This window comes from Hyla sarda, unplaced genomic scaffold, assembly GCF_029499605.1.
Source record: "Hyla sarda isolate aHylSar1 unplaced genomic scaffold, aHylSar1.hap1 scaffold_1082, whole genome shotgun sequence".
NCBI lineage: Eukaryota > Metazoa > Chordata > Amphibia > Anura > Hylidae > Hyla > Hyla sarda.
The window spans coordinates 20,726-43,459 of NW_026607702.1; the positions used below are offsets into that span (position 1 = coordinate 20,726).

General features: G+C 48.0%; 5 non-coding genes and 2 pseudogenes across 5 annotated transcripts; all 7 read left to right on the forward strand.

Annotated features, from left to right (window-relative positions):
* The first annotated feature begins 1,279 nt into the window (after positions 1-1,279).
* On the forward strand, positions 1,280-1,470 carry LOC130300456 (U2 spliceosomal RNA). The gene has a single exon (XR_008851318.1). It is a non-coding gene; the product is annotated as a U2 spliceosomal RNA (small nuclear RNA).
* Positions 1,471-3,559: 2,089 nt separating this feature from the next.
* On the forward strand, positions 3,560-3,750 carry LOC130300474 (U2 spliceosomal RNA). Its single transcript, XR_008851327.1, has one exon. It is a non-coding gene; the product is annotated as a U2 spliceosomal RNA (small nuclear RNA).
* Positions 3,751-5,843: 2,093 nt separating this feature from the next.
* On the forward strand, positions 5,844-6,034 carry LOC130300457 (U2 spliceosomal RNA). The gene has a single exon (XR_008851319.1). It is a non-coding gene; the product is annotated as a U2 spliceosomal RNA (small nuclear RNA).
* A 2,097-nt stretch (positions 6,035-8,131) lies between these two features.
* Positions 8,132-8,322, forward strand: LOC130300475 (U2 spliceosomal RNA). Its single transcript, XR_008851328.1, has one exon. It is a non-coding gene; the product is annotated as a U2 spliceosomal RNA (small nuclear RNA).
* A 2,099-nt stretch (positions 8,323-10,421) lies between these two features.
* LOC130300473 (U2 spliceosomal RNA) lies at positions 10,422-10,531 on the forward strand (annotated as a pseudogene).
* A 772-nt stretch (positions 10,532-11,303) lies between these two features.
* Positions 11,304-11,506, forward strand: LOC130300467 (U2 spliceosomal RNA; annotated as a pseudogene).
* Positions 11,507-13,608: 2,102 nt separating this feature from the next.
* LOC130300443 (U2 spliceosomal RNA) lies at positions 13,609-13,799 on the forward strand. Its single transcript, XR_008851305.1, has one exon. It is a non-coding gene; the product is annotated as a U2 spliceosomal RNA (small nuclear RNA).
* The last annotated feature ends 8,935 nt before the right edge of the window (positions 13,800-22,734 follow it).

The window sequence follows — 22,734 nt, forward strand, 5'->3', positions numbered from 1 at the left end:
AACAGTCGCTTTTTATGTATTCAGCACCTATGTATAATGTTGTAAAAATGCTCTAGAAGCTAAAGTCGCAGAAATGTCACACATATTTGGCCTGCAACTTTCTGTGCGACAAATTCAGACAGGAAAAATCAGTATAAATCCTTAGAAAATTATCCCCCAGTGTCTCCATCTGCTGGCGGTATTGAATAAGCATTGCTGCACTGATGGGGTATGCATTAGACGAAAAAAAAGAAGAAAAAGAAGAATAATACGCCCAGAAAAGAGGCGAAAAGGAGAAAAACGTAAAAAAACGTGAAAAAAAAGTAAGAGGAAGAGAAGGGAAAAAAAGGTGGAAATGGGTTTAAAAGTGATTTCGGCGGAGAAATATATATATATATATATATATATATATATATATATATATATATGCGCACACACACACATAGATATAAACGTATTCTCCGTTGAGATATTGCAGCCGCTGCTGTGTCCAGGCCCAGGAGCCTTAGCACTGTGCTGTGATGTCACTCAATACCACTGACATCACTAGGTGTAAACAACATCTCTCCTTTGCTGTGTATGTGACTATGGAGCTGTTTGGTGATGTCGTCTATTACGGCCTTCATAGAAGCAACAGGAGATTGTTGCATCCATCTTGAACCCTCAGAACTACAGTGCTATGATGTCACTCACTTCCACAGGCCTTGCAGAGTGTAAACAACAACAACCCAGCTTTGTTGTGTATGTAACCAAAGGGATTTGTGATGTCACCTAGAACCTTCACAGCAGCGACAGCTTTATGAGGAGCATCAGCACTGCTCTGCCTGAGCAGAACCATCACCGCCATAGGTTGTCAAATAACCCGGATTTAACCCACACAGGTAAGTCCAATGGGGTGCAGGCATGTCCTCTATGCTTACAGCTTCCCGTGGGTGTTGGTTTGATACCGTTTGGGGACAGCCAAGGAGGCATCTGCAGGCAACAAAGGTAGGTGTGTGCTTGTGTGTGTGTTTCCTATGCAGATCCTAAGCCCAGTGTCACATGCAAGTAGGAGGAGTAAGAAGGGTTCCTGGCAAATCCGGGTTATGGATTGCATTTAAAAAGGCCCCGTGGGAGTGCAATGGGCCCCTGTCTTGCTGCTTAGCAATAATGGTATGGGTTTAGGTTCTGCTGTGTGTACTGGTGGTTGACTGCCCCCCAGCCCAGAGTGTGCATGGAAAATTGTCTGGCAGCCTCCCTGACAGCAAGCAGTGATAGTGCCCATGAAGGGGACCTTGTTGGGCCCGCCCCTTTCACGGTTATCGCTTCTCGGCCTTTTGGCTAAGATCAAGTGTAGTATCTGTTCTTATCAGTTTAATATCTGATACGTCCCCTATCTGGGGACCATATATTAAATGGATTTTTGAGAACGGGGGCCGATTTCGAAGCTTGCTTCCGTCGCCCTATGCATTGACCCGATATGGCAGTATCTTTGGGTACAGTGCACCACCCCCTTACAGGGTTAAAAAGAAAGATTCCTACTTTCATTGCTACCTGCTTGCTGGCTAGCCAGCTAGCCAGCCCTGTGGGCCTTGCTGCTGCTGCAGCCAAAAAACAAAAGGTGGTGCTGCTGCTGCTTCTGCTGCTTCTGCTTCTGCTTGTGTCTGGCCCCTGTTGGAGCGTCCAGGCACAGGACTTCTGCTGCTGCTGACTAAATGGCCTCCTTAATTGGATCATTTGAGTAGCCAGCACACCTGTGCAGGTAGGGCATGACATGATAGGCAGCTGCCTTGATAGCGGGTGGGTGCTGAATGTTCCTAATTGACAAAATAAGATTAATGCTTATGAAGAAATATAAAATCTCATCCCTTCCCCAATATCGCGCCACACCCCTACCCCTTAATTCCCTGGTTGAACGTGATGGACATATGTCTTTTTTCGACCGTACTAACTATGTAACTATGTAACATAACATGGGGGGGGGGGGTCTCCTGGCTGTTCACACAGGTGTGTCATTGCTGTACATTGACCATGCATTGCTTCTGTGGTATTGCAAAGGCAAAGACAAATGCTTCCAGCCATCCATTGCACTAATGGATTGGTCATCAGCTGGCTGTCTATGTCCCGCATCAATATAGACCAAAGTACAGAGGGTTAGGCTATGCTATTGTGCACCTACCTGATGCATCAGAAGGTGCGAGGCCCTTGCTAAATTCTGTGCACAGACTTTGAGATCTATGCTTTAGACTGTATCTAAACCTGCTCCAACATGGACTGACATTCTGGCCTACTTTCAGCCGATGCGACTTGTCTGTCGCTGAACAGTCGCTTTTTATGTATTCAGCACCTATGTATAATGTTGTAAAAATGCTCTAGAAGCTAAAGTCGCAGAAATGTCACACATATTTGGCCTGCAACTTTCTGTGCGACAAATTCAGACAGGAAAAATCAGTATAAATCCTTAGAAAATTATCCCCCAGTGTCTCCATCTGCTGGCGGTATTGAATAAGCATTGCTGCACTGATGGGGTATGCATTAGACGAAAAAAAAGAAGAAAAAGAAGAATAATACGCCCAGAAAAGAGGCGAAAAGGAGAAAAACGTAAAAAAACGTGAAAAAAAAGTAAGAGGAAGAGAAGGGAAAAAAAGGTGGAAATGGGTTTAAAAGTGATTTCGGCGGAGAAATATATATATATATATATATATATATATATATATATATATATATATGCGCACACACACACATAGATATAAACGTATTCTCCGTTGAGATATTGCAGCCGCTGCTGTGTCCAGGCCCAGGAGCCTTAGCACTGTGCTGTGATGTCACTCAATACCACTGACATCACTAGGTGTAAACAACATCTCTCCTTTGCTGTGTATGTGACTATGGAGCTGTTTGGTGATGTCGTCTATTACGGCCTTCATAGAAGCAACAGGAGATTGTTGCATCCATCTTGAACCCTCAGAACTACAGTGCTATGATGTCACTCACTTCCACAGGCCTTGCAGAGTGTAAACAACAACAACCCAGCTTTGTTGTGTATGTAACCAAAGGGATTTGTGATGTCACCTAGAACCTTCACAGCAGCGACAGCTTTATGAGGAGCATCAGCACTGCTCTGCCTGAGCAGAACCATCACCGCCATAGGTTGTCAAATAACCCGGATTTAACCCACACAGGTAAGTCCAATGGGGTGCAGGCATGTCCTCTATGCTTACAGCTTCCCGTGGGTGTTGGTTTGATACCGTTTGGGGACAGCCAAGGAGGCATCTGCAGGCAACAAAGGTAGGTGTGTGCTTGTGTGTGTGTTTCCTATGCAGATCCTAAGCCCAGTGTCACATGCAAGTAGGAGGAGTAAGAAGGGTTCCTGGCAAATCCGGGTTATGGATTGCATTTAAAAAGGCCCCGTGGGAGTGCAATGGGCCCCTGTCTTGCTGCTTAGCAATAATGGTATGGGTTTAGGTTCTGCTGTGTGTACTGGTGGTTGACTGCCCCCCAGCCCAGAGTGTGCATGGAAAATTGTCTGGCAGCCTCCCTGACAGCAAGCAGTGATAGTGCCCATGAAGGGGACCTTGTTGGGCCCGCCCCTTTCACGGTTATCGCTTCTCGGCCTTTTGGCTAAGATCAAGTGTAGTATCTGTTCTTATCAGTTTAATATCTGATACGTCCCCTATCTGGGGACCATATATTAAATGGATTTTTGAGAACGGGGGCCGATTTCGAAGCTTGCTTCCGTCGCCCTATGCATTGACCCGATATGGCAGTATCTTCGGGTACAGTGCACCACCCCCTTACAGGGTTAAAAAGAAAGATTCCTACTTTCATTGCTACCTGCTTGCTGGCTAGCCAGCTAGCCAGCCCTGTGGGCCTTGCTGCTGCTGCAGCCAAAAAACAAAAGGTGGTGCTGCTGCTGCTTCTGCTGCTTCTGCTTCTGCTTGTGTCTGGCCCCTGTTGGAGCGTCCAGGCACAGGACTTCTGCTGCTGCTGACTAAATGGCCTCCTTAATTGGATCATTTGAGTAGCCAGCACACCTGTGCAGGTAGGGCATGACATGATAGGCAGCTGCCTTGATAGCGGGTGGGTGCTGAATGTTCCTAATTGACAAAATAAGATTAATGCTTATGAAGAAATATAAAATCTCATCCCTTCCCCAATATCGCGCCACACCCCTACCCCTTAATTCCCTGGTTGAACGTGATGGACATATGTCTTTTTTCGACCGTACTAACTATGTAACTATGTAACATAACATGGGGGGGGGGGGGGGGTCTCCTGGCTGTTCACACAGGTGTGTCATTGCTGTACATTGACCATGCATTGCTTCTGTGGTATTGCAAAGGCAAAGACAAATGCTTCCAGCCATCCATTGCACTAATGGATTGGTCATCAGCTGGCTGTCTATGTCCCGCATCAATATAGACCAAAGTACAGAGGGTTAGGCTATGCTATTGTGCACCTACCTGATGCATCAGAAGGTGCGAGGCCCTTGCTAAATTCTGTGCACAGACTTTGAGATCTATGCTTTAGACTGTATCTAAACCTGCTCCAACATGGACTGACATTCTGGCCTACTTTCAGCCGATGCGACTTGTCTGTCGCTGAACAGTCGCTTTTTATGTATTCAGCACCTATGTATAATGTTGTAAAAATGCTCTAGAACTAAAGTCGCAGAAATGTCACACATATTTGGCCTGCAACTTTCTGTGCGACAAATTCAGACAGGAAAAATCAGTATAAATCCTTAGAAAATTATCCCCCAGTGTCTCCATCTGCTGGCGGTATTGAATAAGCATTGCTGCACTGATGGGGTATGCATTAGACGAAAAAAAAGAAGAAAAAGAAGAATAATACGCCCAGAAAAGAGGCGAAAAGGAGAAAAACGTAAAAAAACGTGAAAAAAAAGTAAGAGGAAGAGAAGGGAAAAAAAGGTGGAAATGGGTTTAAAAGTGATTTCGGCGGAGAATATATATATATATATATATATATATATATATATATATATATATATATGCGCACACACACACATAGATATAAACGTATTCTCCGTTGAGATATTGCAGCCGCTGCTGTGTCCAGGCCCAGGAGCCTTAGCACTGTGCTGTGATGTCACTCAATACCACTGACATCACTAGGTGTAAACAACATCTCTCCTTTGCTGTGTATGTGACTATGGAGCTGTTTGGTGATGTCGTCTATTACGGCCTTCATAGAAGCAACAGGAGATTGTTGCATCCATCTTGAACCCTCAGAACTACAGTGCTATGATGTCACTCACTTCCACAGGCCTTGCAGAGTGTAAACAACAACAACCCAGCTTTGTTGTGTATGTAACCAAAGGGATTTGTGATGTCACCTAGAACCTTCACAGCAGCGACAGCTTTATGAGGAGCATCAGCACTGCTCTGCCTGAGCAGAACCATCACCGCCATAGGTTGTCAAATAACCCGGATTTAACCCACACAGGTAAGTCCAATGGGGTGCAGGCATGTCCTCTATGCTTACAGCTTCCCGTGGGTGTTGGTTTGATACCGTTTGGGGACAGCCAAGGAGGCATCTGCAGGCAACAAAGGTAGGTGTGTGCTTGTGTGTGTGTTTCCTATGCAGATCCTAAGCCCAGTGTCACATGCAAGTAGGAGGAGTAAGAAGGGTTCCGGGCAAATCCGGGTTATGGATTGCATTTAAAAAGGCCCCGTGGGAGTGCAATGGGCCCCTGTCTTGCTGCTTAGCAATAATGGTATGGGTTTAGGTTCTGCTGTGTGTACTGGTGGTTGACTGCCCCCCAGCCCAGAGTGTGCATGGAAAATTGTCTGGCAGCCTCCCTGACAGCAAGCAGTGATAGTGCCCATGAAGGGGACCTTGTTGGGCCCGCCCCTTTCACGGTTATCGCTTCTCGGCCTTTTGGCTAAGATCAAGTGTAGTATCTGTTCTTATCAGTTTAATATCTGATACGTCCCCTATCTGGGGACCATATATTAAATGGATTTTTGAGAACGGGGGCCGATTTCGAAGCTTGCTTCCGTCGCCCTATGCATTGACCCGATATGGCAGTATCTTTGGGTACAGTGCACCACCCCCTTACAGGGTTAAAAAGAAAGATTCCTACTTTCATTGCTACCTGCTTGCTGGCTAGCCAGCTAGCCAGCCCTGTGGGCCTTGCTGCTGCTGCAGCCAAAAAACAAAAGGTGGTGCTGCTGCTGCTTCTGCTGCTTCTGCTTCTGCTTGTGTCTGGCCCCTGTTGGAGCGTCCAGGCACAGGACTTCTGCTGCTGCTGACTAAATGGCCTCCTTAATTGGATCATTTGAGTAGCCAGCACACCTGTGCAGGTAGGGCATGACATGATAGGCAGCTGCCTTGATAGCGGGTGGGTGCTGAATGTTCCTAATTGACAAAATAAGATTAATGCTTATGAAGAAATATAAAATCTCATCCCTTCCCCAATATCGCGCCACACCCCTACCCCTTAATTCCCTGGTTGAACGTGATGGACATATGTCTTTTTTCGACCGTACTAACTATGTAACTATGTAACATAACATGGGGGGGGGGGGGGGGGGTCTCCTGGCTGTTCACACAGGTGTGTCATTGCTGTACATTGACCATGCATTGCTTCTGTGGTATTGCAAAGGCAAAGACAAATGCTTCCAGCCATCCATTGCACTAATGGATTGGTCATCAGCTGGCTGTCTATGTCCCGCATCAATATAGACCAAAGTACAGAGGGTTAGGCTATGCTATTGTGCACCTACCTGATGCATCAGAAGGTGCGAGGCCCTTGCTAAATTCTGTGCACAGACTTTGAGATCTATGCTTTAGACTGTATCTAAACCTGCTCCAACATGGACTGACATTCTGGCCTACTTTCAGCCGATGCGACTTGTCTGTCGCTGAACAGTCGCTTTTTATGTATTCAGCACCTATGTATAATGTTGTAAAAATGCTCTAGAAGCTAAAGTCGCAGAAATGTCACACATATTTGGCCTGCAACTTTCTGTGCGACAAATTCAGACAGGAAAAATCAGTATAAATCCTTAGAAAATTATCCCCCAGTGTCTCCATCTGCTGGCGGTATTGAATAAGCATTGCTGCACTGATGGGGTATGCATTAGACGAAAAAAAAGAAGAAAAAGAAGAATAATACGCCCAGAAAAGAGGCGAAAAGGAGAAAAACGTAAAAAAACGTGAAAAAAAAGTAAGAGGAAGAGAAGGGAAAAAAAGGTGGAAATGGGTTTAAAAGTGATTTCGGCGGAGAAATATATATATATATATATATATATATATATATATATATATATATATATGCGCACACACACACATAGATATAAACGTATTCTCCGTTGAGATATTGCAGCCGCTGCTGTGTCCAGGCCCAGGAGCCTTAGCACTGTGCTGTGATGTCACTCAATACCACTGACATCACTAGGTGTAAACAACATCTCTCCTTTGCTGTGTATGTGACTATGGAGCTGTTTGGTGATGTCGTCTATTACGGCCTTCATAGAAGCAACAGGAGATTGTTGCATCCATCTTGAACCCTCAGAACTACAGTGCTATGATGTCACTCACTTCCACAGGCCTTGCAGAGTGTAAACAACAACAACCCAGCTTTGTTGTGTATGTAACCAAAGGGATTTGTGATGTCACCTAGAACCTTCACAGCAGCGACAGCTTTATGAGGAGCATCAGCACTGCTCTGCCTGAGCAGAACCATCACCGCCATAGGTTGTCAAATAACCCGGATTTAACCCACACAGGTAAGTCCAATGGGGTGCAGGCATGTCCTCTATGCTTACAGCTTCCCGTGGGTGTTGGTTTGATACCGTTTGGGGACAGCCAAGGAGGCATCTGCAGGCAACAAAGGTAGGTGTGTGCTTGTGTGTGTGTTTCCTATGCAGATCCTAAGCCCAGTGTCACATGCAAGTAGGAGGAGTAAGAAGGGTTCCTGGCAAATCCGGGTTATGGATTGCATTTAAAAAGGCCCCGTGGGAGTGCAATGGGCCCCTGTCTTGCTGCTTAGCAATAATGGTATGGGTTTAGGTTCTGCTGTGTGTACTGGTGGTTGACTGCCCCCCAGCCCAGAGTGTGCATGGAAAATTGTCTGGCAGCCTCCCTGACAGCAAGCAGTGATAGTGCCCATGAAGGGGACCTTGTTGGGCCCGCTCCTTTCACGGTTATCGCTTCTCGGCCTTTTGGCTAAGATCAAGTGTAGTATCTGTTCTTATCAGTTTAATATCTGATACGTCCCCTATCTGGGGACCATATATTAAATGGATTTTTGAGAACGGGGGCCGATTTCGAAGCTTGCTTCCGTCGCCCTATGCATTGACCCGATATGGCAGTATCTTCGGGTACAGTGCACCACCCCCTTACAGGGTTAAAAAGAAAGATTCCTACTTTCATTGCTACCTGCTTGCTGGCTAGCCAGCTAGCCAGCCCTGTGGGCCTTGCTGCTGCTGCAGCCAAAAAACAAAAGGTGGTGCTGCTGCTGCTTCTGCTGCTTCTGCTTCTGCTTGTGTCTGGCCCCTGTTGGAGCGTCCAGGCACAGGACTTCTGCTGCTGCTGACTAAATGGCCTCCTTAATTGGATCATTTGAGTAGCCAGCACACCTGTGCAGGTAGGGCATGACATGATAGGCAGCTGCCTTGATAGCGGGTGGGTGCTGAATGTTCCTAATTGACAAAATAAGATTAATGCTTATGAAGAAATAGAAAATCTCATCCCTTCCCCAATATCGCGCCACACCCCTACCCCTTAATTCCCTGGTTGAACGTGATGGACATATGTCTTTTTTCGACCGTACTAACTATGTAACTATGTAACATAACATGGGGGGGGGGGGGGGGGGTCTCCTGGCTGCTCACACAGGTGTGTCATTGCTGTACATTGACCATGCATTGCTTCTGTGGTATTGCAAAGGCAAAGACAAATGCTTCCAGCCATCCATTGCACTAATGGATTGGTCATCAGCTGGCTGTCTATGTCCCGCATCAATATAGACCAAAGTACAGAGGGTTAGGCTATGCTATTGTGCACCTACCTGATGCATCAGAAGGTGCGAGGCCCTTGCTAAATTCTGTGCACAGACTTTGAGATCTATGCTTTAGACTGTATCTAAACCTGCTCCAACATGGACTGACATTCTGGCCTACTTTCAGCCGATGCGACTTGTCTGTCGCTGAACAGTCGCTTTTTATGTATTCAGCACCTATGTATAATGTTGTAAAAATGCTCTAGAAGCTAAAGTCGCAGAAATGTCACACATATTTGGCCTGCAACTTTCTGTGCGACAAATTCAGACAGGAAAAATCAGTATAAATCCTTAGAAAATTATCCCCCAGTGTCTCCATCTGCTGGCGGTATTGAATAAGCATTGCTGCACTGATGGGGTATGCATTAGACGAAAAAAAAGAAGAAAAAGAAGAATAATACGCCCAGAAAAGAGGCGAAAAGGAGAAAAACGTAAAAAAACGTGAAAAAAAAGTAAGAGGAAGAGAAGGGAAAAAAAGGTGGAAATGGGTTTAAAAGTGATTTCGGCGGAGAAATATATATATATATATATATATATATATATATATATATATATATATATATGCGCACACACACACATAGATATAAACGTATTCTCCGTTGAGATATTGCAGCCGCTGCTGTGTCCAGGCCCAGGAGCCTTAGCACTGTGCTGTGATGTCACTCAATACCACTGACATCACTAGGTGTAAACAACATCTCTCCTTTGCTGTGTATGTGACTATGGAGCTGTTTGGTGATGTCGTCTATTACGGCCTTCATAGAAGCAACAGGAGATTGTTGCATCCATCTTGAACCCTCAGAACTACAGTGCTATGATGTCACTCACTTCCACAGGCCTTGCAGAGTGTAAACAACAACAACCCAGCTTTGTTGTGTATGTAACCAAAGGGATTTGTGATGTCACCTAGAACCTTCACAGCAGCGACAGCTTTATGAGGAGCATCAGCACTGCTCTGCCTGAGCAGAACCATCACCGCCATAGGTTGTCAAATAACCCGGATTTAACCCACACAGGTAAGTCCAATGGGGTGCAGGCATGTCCTCTATGCTTACAGCTTCCCGTGGGTGTTGGTTTGATACCGTTTGGGGACAGCCAAGGAGGCATCTGCAGGCAACAAAGGTAGGTGTGTGCTTGTGTGTGTGTTTCCTATGCAGATCCTAAGCCCAGTGTCACATGCAAGTAGGAGGAGTAAGAAGGGTTCCTGGCAAATCCGGGTTATGGATTGCATTTAAAAAGGCCCCGTGGGAGTGCAATGGGCCCCTGTCTTGCTGCTTAGCAATAATGGTATGGGTTTAGGTTCTGCTGTGTGTACTGGTGGTTGACTGCCCCCCAGCCCAGAGTGTGCATGGAAAATTGTCTGGCAGCCTCCCTGACAGCAAGCAGTGATAGTGCCCATGAAGGGGACCTTGTTGGGCCCGCCCCTTTCACGGTTATCGCTTCTCGGCCTTTTGGCTAAGATCAAGTGTAGTATCTGTTCTTATCAGTTTTTCATGCCGGTGTATAGTAACGCCGGTATGGGGCTGGTGGGGATGGGTGCTGCATGGAGGAGCAGGTGTACCAGGGCTTTCCGGGGCTGGTTCTGAGGAATCAGCTCGACGGCTGCCCCGATGTGACCTGTTCCCTCCGGGTCTCGCCATGAGGCTGAGAGGGTCTAGAGCCGAGGTACTTTTGTGCCTCGGGGAGTGGTGACCCCGAGGTGCCGAAACTCACTGGGAGAATAGGCTCACTGAGTTGAAGCACGGGCACCATAATCTCTTCACCTTGTGGCACTCACCTCTTGATTCCCGGCCTTCTGGCTAGGATCAGAGAAATTTTTATAGATCCGGCCGGATGTCCGGGCAGTATATCTGCACACATTCACTTATTTATTTCTTTCTTTGTCTCACTGTGTCACTTTTTGCGTGTTGTGTGTTCACAGGATTGGTCAGGATGCGGTAGCCCTTCTGGGTGTCCCTCCTGGCGGTCTAGGGGAGGTGTGTGTGGCCATTAGGTTCCGCAACTCCCTGCAAACACCCCGGGTACTCCTGCTTTGGCAGGGTACCTACCGTAATCGGCTCTGCGGGCAGATACCTTGGCTAACGCCAAGGGGGATGCCGGGAGCATTTGTGGTCCCCTAGTAGCTTCGGCGAAAAGGGACATCGAACCTGGAACCTCGCAGGTACCTTTTGGTCCGGAGGCGAAGGGTAAGGTTTGTTGGGGGGCCTCTCTCCTATCGGAGAAGGGCTTGCGATAGACCGCATCCTTTGTGCACGTTTTTTTTAGTGTAACACGTTTGCACTTTTTCTTGCACTTTGGGTGAATCGAAAGCACGTTCCTCGGCTTTAGAAAAAAAAAAAAAAAAAAAAAAAAAAAAAAAAAAAAAAATCTGTTCTTATCAGTTTAATATCTGATACGTCCCCTATCTGGGGACCATATATTAAATGGATTTTTGAGAACGGGGGCCGATTTCGAAGCTTGCTTCCGTCGCCCTATGCATTGACCCGATATGGCAGTATCTTCGGGTACAGTGCACCACCCCCTTACAGGGTTAAAAAGAAAGATTCCTACTTTCATTGCTACCTGCTTGCTGGCTAGCCAGCTAGCCAGCCCTGTGGGCCTTGCTGCTGCTGCAGCCAAAAAACAAAAGGTGGTGCTGCTGCTGCTTCTGCTGCTTCTGCTTCTGCTTGTGTCTGGCCCCTGTTGGAGCGTCCAGGCACAGGACTTCTGCTGCTGCTGACTAAATGGCCTCCTTAATTGGATCATTTGAGTAGCCAGCACACCTGTGCAGGTAGGGCATGACATGATAGGCAGCTGCCTTGATAGCGGGTGGGTGCTGAATGTTCCTAATTGACAAAATAAGATTAATGCTTATGAAGAAATAGAAAATCTCATCCCTTCCCCAATATCGCGCCACACCCCTACCCCTTAATTCCCTGGTTGAACGTGATGGACATATGTCTTTTTTCGACCGTACTAACTATGTAGCTATGTAACATAACATGGGGGGGGGGGGGGGGGGGTCTCCTGGCTGTTCACACAGGTGTGTCATTGCTGTACATTGACCATGCATTGCTTCTGTGGTATTGCAAAGGCAAAGACAAATGCTTCCAGCCATCCATTGCACTAATGGATTGGTCATCAGCTGGCTGTCTATGTCCCGCATCAATATAGACCAAAGTACAGAGGGTTAGGCTATGCTATTGTGCACCTACCTGATGCATCAGAAGGTGCGAGGCCCTTGCTAAATTCTGTGCACAGACTTTGAGATCTATGCTTTAGACTGTATCTAAACCTGCTCCAACATGGACTGACATTCTGGCCTACTTTCAGCCGATGCGACTTGTCTGTCGCTGAACAGTCGCTTTTTATGTATTCAGCACCTATGTATAATGTTGTAAAAATGCTCTAGAAGCTAAAGTCGCAGAAATGTCACACATATTTGGCCTGCAACTTTCTGTGCGACAAATTCAGACAGGAAAAATCAGTATAAATCCTTAGAAAATTATCCCCCAGTGTCTCCATCTGCTGGCGGTATTGAATAAGCATTGCTGCACTGATGGGGTATGCATTAGACGAAAAAAAAGAAGAAAAAGAAGAAGAATACGCCCAGAAAAGAGGCGAAAAGGAGAAAAACGTAAAAAAACGTGAAAAAAAAGTAAGAGGAAGAGAAGGGAAAAAAAGGTGGAAATGGGTTTAAAAGTGATTTCGGCGGAGAAATATATATATATATATATATATATATATATATATATATATATATATATATATGCGCACACACACACATAGATATAAACGTATTCTCCGTTGAGATATTGCAGCCGCTGCTGTGTCCAGGCCCAGGAGCCTTAGCACTGTGCTGTGATGTCACTCAATACCACTGACATCACTAGGTGTAAACAACATCTCTCCTTTGCTGTGTATGTGACTATGGAGCTGTTTGGTGATGTCGTCTATTACGGCCTTCATAGAAGCAACAGGAGATTGTTGCATCCATCTTGAACCCTCAGAACTACAGTGCTATGATGTCACTCACTTCCACAGGCCTTGCAGAGTGTAAACAACAACAACCCAGCTTTGTTGTGTATGTAACCAAAGGGATTTGTGATGTCACCTAGAACCTTCACAGCAGCGACAGCTTTATGAGGAGCATCAGCACTGCTCTGCCTGAGCAGAACCATCACCGCCATAGGTTGTCAAATAACCCGGATTTAACCCACACAGGTAAGTCCAATGGGGTGCAGGCATGTCCTCTATGCTTACAGCTTCCCGTGGGTGTTGGTTTGATACCGTTTGGGGACAGCCAAGGAGGCATCTGCAGGCAACAAAGGTAGGTGTGTGCTTGTGTGTGTGTTTCCTATGCAGATCCTAAGCCCAGTGTCACATGCAAGTAGGAGGAGTAAGAAGGGTTCCTGGCAAATCCGGGTTATGGATTGCATTTAAAAAGGCCCCGTGGGAGTGCAATGGGCCCCTGTCTTGCTGCTTAGCAATAATGGTATGGGTTTAGGTTCTGCTGTGTGTACTGGTGGTTGACTGCCCCCCAGCCCAGAGTGTGCATGGAAAATTGTCTGGCAGCCTCCCTGACAGCAAGCAGTGATAGTGCCCATGAAGGGGACCTTGTTGGGCCCGCCCCTTTCACGGTTATCGCTTCTCGGCCTTTTGGCTAAGATCAAGTGTAGTATCTGTTCTTATCAGTTTAATATCTGATACGTCCCCTATCTGGGGACCATATATTAAATGGATTTTTGAGAACGGGGGCCGATTTCGAAGCTTGCTTCCGTCGCCCTATGCATTGACCCGATATGGCAGTATCTTCGGGTACAGTGCACCACCCCCTTACAGGGTTAAAAAGAAAGATTCCTACTTTCATTGCTACCTGCTTGCTGGCTAGCCAGCTAGCCAGCCCTGTGGGCCTTGCTGCTGCTGCAGCCAAAAAACAAAAGGTGGTGCTGCTGCTGCTTCTGCTGCTTCTGCTTGTGTCTGGCCCCTGTTGGAGCGTCCAGGCACAGGACTTCTGCTGCTGCTGACTAAATGGCCTCCTTAATTGGATCATTTGAGTAGCCAGCACACCTGTGCAGGTAGGGCATGACATGATAGGCAGCTGCCTTGATAGCGGGTGGGTGCTGAATGTTCCTAATTGACAAAATAAGATTAATGCTTATGAAGAAATATAAAATCTCATCCCTTCCCCAATATCGTGCCACACCCCTACCCCTTAATTCCCTGGTTGAACGTGATGGACATATGTCTTTTTTCGACCGTACTAACTATGTAACTATGTAACATAACATGGGGGGGGGGGGGGGGTCTCCTGGCTGTTCACACAGGTGTGTCATTGCTGTACATTGACCATGCATTGCTTCTGTGGTATTGCAAAGGCAAAGACAAATGCTTCCAGCCATCCATTGCACTAATGGATTGGTCATCAGCTGGCTGTCTATGTCCCGCATCAATATAGACCAAAGTACAGAGGGTTAGGCTATGCTATTGTGCACCTACCTGATGCATCAGAAGGTGCGAGGCCCTTGCTAAATTCTGTGCACAGACTTTGAGATCTATGCTTTAGACTGTATCTAAACCTGCTCCAACATGGACTGACATTCTGGCCTACTTTCAGCCGATGCGACTTGTCTGTCGCTGAACAGTCGCTTTTTATGTATTCAGCACCTATGTATAATGTTGTAAAAATGCTCTAGAAGCTAAAGTCGCAGAAATGTCACACATATTTGGCCTGCAACTTTCTGTGCGACAAATTCAGACAGGAAAAATCAGTATAAATCCTTAGAAAATTATCCCCCAGTGTCTCCATCTGCTGGCGGTATTGAATAAGCATTGCTGCACTGATGGGGTATGCATTTGTCACGATGCCGGCTGGCAGGTAGTGGATCCTCTGTGCCAGAGAGGGATTGGCGTGGACCGTGCTAGAGGATCGGTTCTAAGTCACTACTGGTTTTCACCAGAGCCCGCCGCAAAGCGGGATGGTCTTGCTGCGGCGGTAGTGACCAGGTCGTATCCCCTAGCAACGGCTCAACCTCTCTGGCTGCTGAAGATAGGCGCGGTACAAGGGAGTAGACAGAAGCAAGGTCGGACGTAGCAGAAGGTCGGGGCAGGCAGCAAGGATCGTAGTCAGGGGCAACGGCAGAAGGTCTGGAATCACAGGCAAGGAACACACAAGGAACGCTTTCTCTGGCACTAGGGCAACAAGATCCGGCGAGGGAGTGAAGGGGAAGTGAGGTGATATAGGGAAGTGCACAGGTGTAAACACTAATTGGAACCACTGCACCAATCAGCGGTGCAGTGGCCCTTTAAATCGCAAAGACCCGGCGCGCGCGCGCCCTAGGGAGCGGGGCCGCGCGCGCCGGGACAGAACTGACGGGGAGCGAGTAAGGTACGGGAGCCGGGGTGCGCATCGCGAGCGGGCGCTACCCGCATCGCGAATCGCATCCCGGCCGGAGGTGGTAACGCAGCGCCCCGGGTCCGTGGAACCGACCGGGGCGCTGCAGTGAGGGAAGTGTAGCGAGCGCTCCGGGGAGGAGCGGGGACCCGGAGCGCTCGGCGTAACAGTACCCCCCCCCCTTGGGTCTCCCCCTCTTCTTGGGGCCTGAGAACCTGAGGATCAGACTTTTGTCCAGGATATTGTCCTCAGGTTCCCAGGACCTCTCTTCTGGACCACAACCCTCCCAATCCACTAAAAAAAAAGTTCTTCCCCTGACCTTTTTAGAGGCCAAAATCTCTTTGACAGAGAAGATGTCCGAGGAGCCGGAAACAGGAGTGGGAGGAACAGATTTAGGAGAAAAACGGTTGAGGATGAGAGGTTTAAGAAGAGAGACGTGAAAGGCATTAGGGATACGAAGAGAAGGAGGAAGAAGAAGTTTGTAAGAGACAGGATTAATTTGACACAAAACTTTAAAAGGACCAAGATAGCGTGGTCCCAACTTATAGCTCGGGACACGGAAACGGACATATTTAGCGGAGAGCCATACCTTGTCTCCAGGGGAAAAAATGGGAGGAGCTCTTCTTTTCTTATCTGCGAATCTCTTCATGCGAGAAGAAGCCTGTAAGAGAGAATTTTGGGTCTCTTTCCATATGGTGGAAAGATCACGAGAAATTTCATCCACAGCGGGCAGACCAGAGGGCAAGGGGGTAGGGAGGGGGGGAAGAGGGTGACGGCCGTACACCACGAAAAACGGAGATTTGGAGGAAGATTCAGAGATTCTGAAATTATACGAGAATTCGGCCCAAGGTAGAAGATCTGCCCAGTCATCCTGGCGGGAGGAAACAAAATGTCGTAAATAGTCACCCAAGATCTGGTTAATTCTCTCTACTTGTCCATTGGATTGAGGATGGTATGCAGAAGAAAAATTTAATTTAATCTTGAGTTGTTTACAGAGAGCCCTCCAGAATTTAGACACAAATTGGACGCCTCTATCCGAGACGATCTGTGTAGGCAACCCGTGAAGACGAAAAATGTGTACAAAAAATTGTTTAGCCAACTGAGGCGCTGAAGGAAGGCCAGGAAGAGGGATGAAATGTGCCATTTTGGAGAATCGATCAACGACCACCCAAATAACAGTGTTGCCATGGGATGGGGGTAAGTCAGTAATAAAATCCATACCAATCAGAGACCAAGGTTGTTCGGGGACAGGTAGAGGATGAAGAAAACCAGCGGGCTTCTGGCGAGGAGTCTTATCCCGGGCACAGATAGTGCAGGCTCGCACAAAGTCCACCACATCAGTCTCTAGAGTCGGCCACCAATAGAAGCGAGAGATGAGTTGCACAGATTTCTTGATGCCCGCATGACCTGCGAGATGGGAGGAGTGACCCCATTTGAGGATCCCAAGGCGTTGGCGTGGAGAAACAAAGGTCTTTCCTGGAGGAGTTTGCCTGATGGAGGCTGGAGAAGTGGAAATCAGGCAGTCAGGAGGAATGATGTGTTGAGGAGAGAGTTCAATTTCAGAGGCATCTGAGGAACGAGAGAGAGCATCGGCCCTAATGTTTTTATCAGCAGGCCGAAAGTGAATTTCAAAATTAAATCGGGCAAAGAACAGAGACCACCTGGCCTGACGAGGATTCAGCCGTTGGGCAGACTGGAGGTAGGAGAGGTTCTTGTGATCGGTGTAAATAATAACTGGAAATCTTGATCCCTCCAGCAGATGCCTCCATTCCTCAAGTGCTAATTTAATGGCTAGAAGCTCTCGATCCCCGATGGAGTAGTTCCTCTCCGCCGGAGAGAAGGTCCTGGAAAAAAAACCACAAGTAACAGCATGCCCGGAAGATTTTTTTTGTAGAAGGACAGCTCCAGCTCCCACTGAGGAGGCATCAACCTCCAATAGGAAGGGTTTAGATGGGTCAGGTCTGGAGAGCACGGGAGCCGAAGAAAAGGCAGACTTGAGTCGTTTAAAGGCGTCTTCCGCTTGAGGAGGCCAGGACTTGGGATCGGCATTTTTTTTTGTTAAAGCCACAATAGGAGCCACAATGGTAGAAAAATGTGGAATAAATTGCCTGTAATAATTGGCGAACCCCAAAAAACGTTGGATGGCACGGAGTCCGGAGGGGCGTGGCCAATCTAAGACGGCAGAGAGTTTATCTGGGTCCATTTGTAGTCCCTGGCCAGAGACCAAGTATCCTAGAAAAGGAAGAGATTGGCATTCAAACAGACATTTCTCTATTTTGGCATAGAGTTGATTATCACGAAGTCTCTGAAGAACCATACGGACATGCTGGCGGTGTTCTTCTAGATTGGCAGAAAAAATCAGGATATCGTCCAGATATACAACAACACAGGAGTATAGTAGATCACGAAAAATTTCATTAACAAAGTCTTGGAAGACGGCAGGGGCGTTGCATAGACCAAAGGGCATGACCAGATACTCAAAGTGTCCATCTCTGGTGTTAAATGCCGTTTTCCATTCATCCCCCTCTCTGATGCGGATGAGATTATAAGCACCTCTTAAGTCCAGTTTGGTAAAAATATGGGCACCTTGGAGACGATCAAAGAGTTCAGAGATGAGGGGTAGGGGGTAGCGGTTCTTAACCGTGATTTTATTAAGACCGCGGTAGTCAATGCAAGGACGTAGAGAGCCATCTTTTTTGGACACAAAGAAAAATCCGGCTCCGGCAGGAGAGGAGGATTTACGGATAAAGCCCTTTTTTAAATTTTCTTGGACGTATTCAGACATGGCAAGAGTCTCTGGGACGGACAGAGGATAGATTCTGCCCCGGGGTGGAGTAGTGCCCGGGAGGAGGTCAATGGGACAATCATAAGGCCTGTGAGGAGGTAGAGTCTCAGCTTGTTTTTTGCAAAAAACGTCCGCAAAGTCCATATAGGCCTTAGGGAGACCGGTTACATGAGGAAGCACAGGGACACGGCAAGGTTTACTGGGAACCGGTTTTAAGCAGTCCTTGGAACAAGAGGGCCCCCAACTCTTGATCTCCCCAGTGGACCAATCCAGGATTGGGGAATGGAGTTGAAGCCAGGGAAGTCCAAGAAGGATTTCAGAAGTGCAATTGGGGAGGACCAACAGTTCAATCCTCTCGTGATGAGATCCGATGCACATTAGAAGGGGCTCCGTGCGAAAACGTATAGTACAGTCCAATCTTTCATTGTTTACACAATTGATGTAGAGGGGTCTGGCGAGACTGGTCACCGGGATGTTGAACTTGTTGACGAGAGAGGCTAAGATGAAATTTCCTGCAGATCCAGAGTCCAAGAAGGCCACAGCAGAGAAGGAGAAGGCAGAGGCAGACATCCGCACAGGCACAGTAAGACGTGGAGAAGCAGAGTAGACATCAAGGACTGTCTCACCTTTGTGCGGAGTCAGCGGACGTCTTTCCAGGCGGGGAGGACGGATAGGACAATCCTTCAGGAAGTGTTCGGTACTAGCACAGTACAGGCAGAGATTCTCCATGCGGCGTCGTGTCCTCTCTTGGGGTGTCAGGCGAGACCGGTCGACCTGCATAGCCTCCACGGCGGGAGGCACAGGAACAGATTGCAGGGGACCAGAGGAGAGAGGAGCCGGGGAGAAGAAACGCCTCGTGCGAACAGAGTCCATATCCTGGCGGAGCTCCTGACGCCGTTCGGAAAAACGCATGTCAATGCGAGTGGCAAGATGGATGAGCTCATGTAGGTTAGCAGGGATTTCTCGTGCGGCCAGAACATCTTTAATGTTGCTGGATAGGCCTTTTTTAAAGGTCGCGCAGAGTGCCTCATTATTCCAGGATAATTCTGAAGCAAGGGTACGGAACTGTACGGCATACTCGCCAACGGAAGAATTACCCTGGACCAGGTTCAACAGGGCAGTCTCAGCAGAAGAGGCTCGGGCAGGTTCCTCAAAGACACTTCGAATTTCCGAGAAGAAGGAGTGTACAGAGGCAGTGACGGGGTCATTGCGGTCCCAGAGCGGTGTGGCCCAAGCCAGGGCTTTTCCAGACAGCAGGCTGACTACGAAAGCCACCTTAGACCTTTCAGTGGGGAACTGGTCCGACATCATCTCCAAGTGTAATGAACATTGGGAAAGAAAGCCACGGCAAAACTTAGAGTCCCCATCAAATTTATCCGGCAAGGATAGTCGTATTCCAGAAGCGGCCACTCGCTGCGGAGGAGGTACAGGAGCTGGCGGAGGAGATGATTGCTGGAGCTGTGGTAGTAACTGTTGTAGCATAACAGTCAGTTGAGACAGCTGTTGGCCTTGTTGCGCAATCTGTTGTGACTGCTGGGCGACCACCGTGGTGAGGTCAGCGACAACTGGCAGAGGAACTTCAGCGGGATCCATGGCCGGATCTACTGTCACGATGCCGGCTGGCAGGTAGTGGATCCTCTGTGCCAGAGAGGGATTGGCGTGGACCGTGCTAGAGGATCGGTTCTAAGTCACTACTGGTTTTCACCAGAGCCCGCCGCAAAGCGGGATGGTCTTGCTGCGGCGGTAGTGACCAGGTCGTATCCCCTAGCAACGGCTCAACCTCTCTGGCTGCTGAAGATAGGCGCGGTACAAGGGAGTAGACAGAAGCAAGGTCGGACGTAGCAGAAGGTCGGGGCAGGCAGCAAGGATCGTAGTCAGGGGCAACGGCAGAAGGTCTGGAATCACAGGCAAGGAACACACAAGGAACGCTTTCTCTGGCACTAGGGCAACAAGATCCGGCGAGGGAGTGAAGGGGAAGTGAGGTGATATAGGGAAGTGCACAGGTGTAAACACTAATTGGAACCACTGCACCAATCAGCGGTGCAGTGGCCCTTTAAATCGCAAAGACCCGGCGCGCGCGCGCCCTAGGGAGCGGGGCCGCGCGCGCCGGGACAGAACTGACGGGGAGCGAGTAAGGTACGGGAGCCGGGGTGCGCATCGCGAGCGGGCGCTACCCGCATCGCGAATCGCATCCCGGCCGGAGGTGGTAACGCAGCGCCCCGGGTCCGTGGAACCGACCGGGGCGCTGCAGTGAGGGAAGTGTAGCGAGCGCTCCGGGGAGGAGCGGGGACCCGGAGCGCTCGGCGTAACAGCATTAGACGAAAAAAAAGAAGAAAAAGAAGAATAATACGCCCAGAAAAGAGGCGAAAAGGAGAAAAACGTAAAAAAACGTGAAAAAAAAGTAAGAGGAAGAGAAGGGAAAAAAAGGTGGAAATGGGTTTAAAAGTGATTTCGGCGGAGAAATATATATATATATATATATATATATATATATATATGCGCACACACACACATAGATATAAACGTATTCTCCGTTGAGATATTGCAGCCGCTGCTGTGTCCAGGCCCAGGAGCCTTAGCACTGTGCTGTGATGTCACTCAATACCACTGACATCACTAGGTGTAAACAACATCTCTCCTTTGCTGTGTATGTGACTATGGAGCTGTTTGGTGATGTCATCTATTACGGCCTTCATAGAAGCAACAGGAGATTGTTGCATCCATCTTGAACCCTCAGAACTACAGTGCTATGATGTCACTCACTTCCACAGGCCTTGCAGAGTGTAAACAACAACAACCCAGCTTTGTTGTGTATGTAACCAAAGGGATTTGTGATGTCACCTAGAACCTTCACAGCAGCGACAGCTTTATGAGGAGCATCAGCACTGCTCTGCCTGAGCAGAACCATCACCGCCATAGGTTGTCAAATAACCCGCATTTAACCCACACAGGTAAGTCCAATGGGGTGCAGGCATGTCCTCTATGCTTACAGCTTCCCGTGGGTGTTGGTTTGATACCGTTTGGGGACAGCCAAGGAGGCATCTGCAGGCAACAAAGGTAGGTGTGTGCTTGTGTGTGTGTTTCCTATGCAGATCCTAAGCCCAGTGTCACATGCAAGTAGGAGGAGTAAGAAGGGTTCCTGGCAAATCCGGGTTATGGATTGCATTTAAAAAGGCCCCGTGGGAGTGCAATGGGCCCCTGTCTTGCTGCTTAGCAATAATGGTATGGGTTTAGGTTCTGCTGTGTGTACTGGTGGTTGACTGCCCCCCAGCCCAGAGTGTGCATGGAAAATTGTCTGGCAGCCTCCCTGACAGCAAGCAGTGATAGTGCCCATGAAGGGGACCTTGTTGGGCCCGCCCCTTTCACGGTTATCGCTTCTCGACCTTTTGGCTAAGATCAAGTGTAGTATCTGCTTGCTTGATCTGGCTGGAAGGTGCCCGGGGTACCCGCTCCTTTTCCCTGGGGGATCGTCCCATCTATATGGTGGGACTAAACCCCCTTGCTGACATCAGGGTGGCGGCTTAGTCCCCGGGCAACGAGGAGCGATCACCACCTACCTACCTACCTGCCTGCAGTAGGGGAGGTGTTTTTTCTGCGATGGAGGAGGCTGGCAAGAAAGAAGAGCCTGCTGGAGGTGTACCTAGCTACGCCAGACTACGAAATGGAGTCCGAATTACTCTTTTGGATGCTGGAAAGAAGGAGAGAGGTTTATTCTTCGTGGTGGAGGAGATTTTGTTCCAGCTTTTTGAGCTGAGGAAGGACCAGATATTATCGATGCTGGAATTTCCAAGAAGTGGAGTCTATGATGTGGTTCTGGTTTCGGAGGAGGACTATGGTGTGTTCTGCAATAAAGCATTGCTGTGGAAGTCGCACCCTAAGTTGGGAGGGGTAGAGATTACTCCCCATTTCCCGACTCGGGAAAGACTTATAACTGTGAGGATGTACAGTCCGTATATCACAGAAGAAGAGATTGTTCTGTTCCTTTCTAGATTCTGTGAGGAGGTGAAGCCAAAAGGCAAGATCTATAATCAATATGGACTTTGGACGACAAAGTGGAAATTTCAAGTGAAGTTTCAGAAAACACCTGATGGAAAGCTAATTTATCCCCCAGGGCGTTTTAAGATTGGCCCAGTAAATGGGGACCTGTTCTTTTCAGGCATGGACGACTTTTGTCGAAAGTGTAAAAGGTATGGCCATAGGAAAGATTTTTGTGATATTGTTTGGTGCTATAAATGCCAAGAAGAAGGCCATGAGCCAGAAGCATGTAAGGTGAAGAAAAAGTGTCATCTATGTGGTGATGAGGGACACCTGGCAGTAATGTGTCCTAAGAAGAAGAAGAAGAAAAAGGAGGTTATGAAACGAAGTAGGGAGGAGGAAACTGATGTGAGGGAAGAACCTGAAGAGGAGGAAACCCCAACCAGGAAAGTGATGGAGGAGAAGAAAAGGAAAGAAAATGAAGAAGAATATGTACCGGTAGAGTATGGAGGCTCTCTTGATGTTGTCTTCAAGAGTGTGTCAAAAAAAGAGAAAAAAGCCTTTGACGAGGATTTGGGAAATCTGAAAGAAAGATTGGGAATCAAAGTCAATGAA